Source organism: Mustelus asterias, unplaced genomic scaffold (assembly GCF_964213995.1).
Source record: "Mustelus asterias unplaced genomic scaffold, sMusAst1.hap1.1 HAP1_SCAFFOLD_2608, whole genome shotgun sequence".
NCBI classification, from domain to species: domain Eukaryota; kingdom Metazoa; phylum Chordata; class Chondrichthyes; order Carcharhiniformes; family Triakidae; genus Mustelus; species Mustelus asterias.
In genome coordinates, this window is record NW_027592553.1 from 25,635 (window position 1) to 29,296 (window position 3,662).

Genomic DNA, 3,662 nt, shown 5'->3' on the forward strand with positions numbered 1-3,662 from the left:
GGATTCGCTCGGTTATTCACCCTCCAGTCCCACCACCGCACTCACACTCAGGAGAATCCATTCAGCTGCAGTACCTGTGGAAAGAGTTTCAAGCAGTCATCCAACCTTCTGACTCACCGACGCACTCACTCTGGGGAGAGGCCTTTCACCTGCTCCTTGTGTGGAAAGGCATTCACAAGGTCCTCCAGCCTGCTGAGACACCAGCAAATTCATAATAGACTGCAAGGATTGGATTCTGCTTTTAACCACAGCCAGGATTGATAGTCTGACAATATTGGTTCGATTTTGCTGATATTAACATCCCTATAAGTAGCTGGAGTTTAATATTCTGGAGATGTCTCTGACTTTCGGAGCTGCAATGTCCCTTTTTAAAAACACCTTGTGATCTTTCCCCTAAATTCAAGAATCCTTAACAAGAACCTGTTCAACATAAAATCATAGAAGTCATAGAAACCCTACAGTGCAGAAGGAGGCCATTCGGCCCATCGAGTCTGCACTGACCACAATCCCACCCAGGCCCTACCTCCACATATTTTACCCACTAATCCCTCTAACCTACGCATCCCAGAACTCTAAGAAGCAATTTTTTTAACCTGGCCAATTAACCTAACCCGCACATCTTTGGACTGTGGGAGGAAACCGGAGCACCCGGAGGAAACCCACGCAGACACGAGGAGAATGTGCAAACTCCACACAGACAGTGACCCGAGCCGGGAATTGAACCCGGGACCCTGGAGCTGTGAAGCAGCAGTGCTAACCACTGTGCTACCGTGCCGCCCACTTTGCTTCAATCCTAAATTAATCTTCGATGCAAATCAGTGTGAGAGAAGTTCCACTGATTAACATCTCCAATTAGAAAGTCCTGATTAATCCTTGCTGACAATTCTGACTGACGTCTTCACAGTGACACGTCCATTATGAAATTAAATATGAAGGAACATAAACAAAATAGTAAAATATTATACAGGCACAGTTAAATCTCACATAAAATCCTTAACAATCAATATTGAAGTTGATGAAACTTGGAGGTCTCTGAGTTCACTCATTTCTGACACAGCAGCAGCAGTTTCACGATCTTGCGATTAAAGTAATACAATATCACCATCTGCTGGCGACGTGTACTTACGGCAGGCGCTGGCATCTGTGAGTCTCGGGGAAGTTCAGTCACTGGATGGTTGGAACTGGCATCCGGTTGATGAAGTGCCAATATTGAATAACATTGTTCATTCCCTGTTGCAAACTTTCATTCCAAACATTGGAATGAAAGTTTGCAACAGGTTCTTGGGTGGCGCGTTCGCCCATTTATCACCAGGCACCGTATAAGAATTTTGGTCCCCATTCCCCATGGGAGATATTGTCTGGAGTTGCAGTTCGGGATTATTGTGTGCATTAGTATTTAAAATAAATATTTATTGAAGATATATAGCACTGGAGATACGTTTCAGGATCTACCGGACAGATTTTCTTGCTGTTTTGCGCAAAGGAAAGAAAACTGTTCTTTTTAACATTGCCGGGATGCTTCTCCCTGACTCCGCCGTGTATCCCTGTGCCACGGAGCCCACACTGCTGCAGAGATAGAGCGGATCCCGGACAACAACCCCACACATGGGAGTTCCAGTTAGGTACCACCAGAGGGCGCACTTACGCTGCTAAACAGAACCAATAATTCACTCTCCATGTGAGTCACAGGGACCTTCCCAAGATATCAGAGAAAAAACACAATCTCAACAAGAGGTGAGCAACATTTGAGGAGTTATATTAGTTTATTTTAACTTGCATTTGTGCTATCGCCGATCTTCTTAAATCTATTCCATTTTGTTAGTTTAGTTGTTGCCCTTGGATGCAGTTTCCCTGCCTCTAATATTGATCAACTCGATCCCCATCTCCCCTGAGAGGTTTCTGAAGTCTATCACCGCGGCCTGGTCACTGGGTTTATTTGATCCGAGAGATGTGCTGCTTCCGAGAAAGTGTAGACACAATGAAGAAATTTCACAATGAAGTGACTGTGATCTTTTAAATAGACATTGAGCACAGAATTCCCCCAATGACCAGTGAACTTCAGGATGTTTCCGTAATGCTGTTTTGTTACTATGAGCAACCCAGAATTTGCAGCTGCTAATTAACAGAGCAGGGTTTCATCCCCGCAACCCCATCCGGAAAAGTGCACCCGTTCCCCTATCGAGGTGCTGAAATCAGCTCGGCTCGAGGGATTTCCTTTCGATATCAGCCAGCTCACCACTGAGAGATCTCACAGACTCATAGAGACACAATGATTGAAGTGGCAGGATACTGGAAACACTTGGGCTGATCCCAGGCGGCACGGTAGCACAGTGGTTAGCACTGCTGCTTCACAGCTCCAGGGTTCCGGGTTCGGTTCCCGGCTCGGGTCACTGTCTGTGTGGAGTTTGCACATTCTCCTCGTGTCTGCGTGGGTTTCCACCGGGTGCTCCGGTTTCCTCCCACAGTCCAAAGATATGCGGGTGAGGTTGATTGGCCAGGTTAAAAATTGCCCCTTAGAGTCCTGGGATGTGTAGGTTAGAGGGATTAGCGGGTAAATATGTGGGGGTAGGGCCTGGGTGGGATTGTGGTCGGTGCAGACTCGATGGGCCAAATGGCCTCCTTCTGCACTGTAGGATTTCTATGAATGAGGATTCTTGCGTAACTGACAGTCACATCATGGCTGCACCTGCCCGCGCTTCTGAGCAACCCGCAGCAGACAGGACTTTCAACCTATAGTTAAAGGCATTTTTTTCTGCAGTCAGACTGCTTTCCATCACTGTGAGTTTCAGCGAGAGCGCAGTAATACAAGGCAGAGTCAGTCAGCTGCAGACCCGAGATGGTCAAACTGGTGAATTTACTCCATGCCTGAAGTTCTCCAGAGAAACGGCTTTCAGCAAAATTTGTTACATCTTCACCAAACATCGAGTTCCTCCCCACTGTAACACAGGGTGTTGCCGGTACCAGTGTCAATTGCAGTTGCTCATTCTAGTGTCATAGGTACAGTTTAAAGTCACCGTTTCTCCTTCTGTCTGTTATTCTGAGGACAGCGACTGAGTAACAGAATCTCCATGACCCAGATCTGAAAAACATGTTCGAACGGAAACAGTTCAGACCGACTGAATCCGTAAAATTCAGTTCAAAAGCAAGTTTGTAAAATTAAAGTGAATATGAAATCCGTTTGTTCCATAAGTACCTGTCAGGAAGGTTCCCCGCACAATCCAGATGCTGAGTAGCAGCATCGTTGTTGTCTGCTCTGTAAAAGTGGAGTTGGATATTTGAAGACACCCTTTCCAAACTTCACCCTGTATATTTTGCTGCCGTGTCTCGGGATGCTCTCACTGCATTTCCCTGTGTCCGCGGGGGTGCTGTGGGGTTGGCAGCTGGTGAACTGGCTGCCAGTGAATGGATTCACCCCGAGCTGGGTTCACTCAGTGTTCTGATAGGGCGAATGGTTCCCTAGTTAGACACGTGGGAAGAGATTTGTAACCGGAAACATGGGGTCACTGATGGGGTTTATTTATTCCGGCTTCAATTCTTCATCTCCGATTCCAGTAGAATCGATGCCAGTGAATGTGGGCGGATAAAACCCGAGTCTCAGCTTCTTTCATCAGTTCGACAGAGAGACGCTTCAGTTGGACACGAAGCAGGCGTTTGACTCCTTG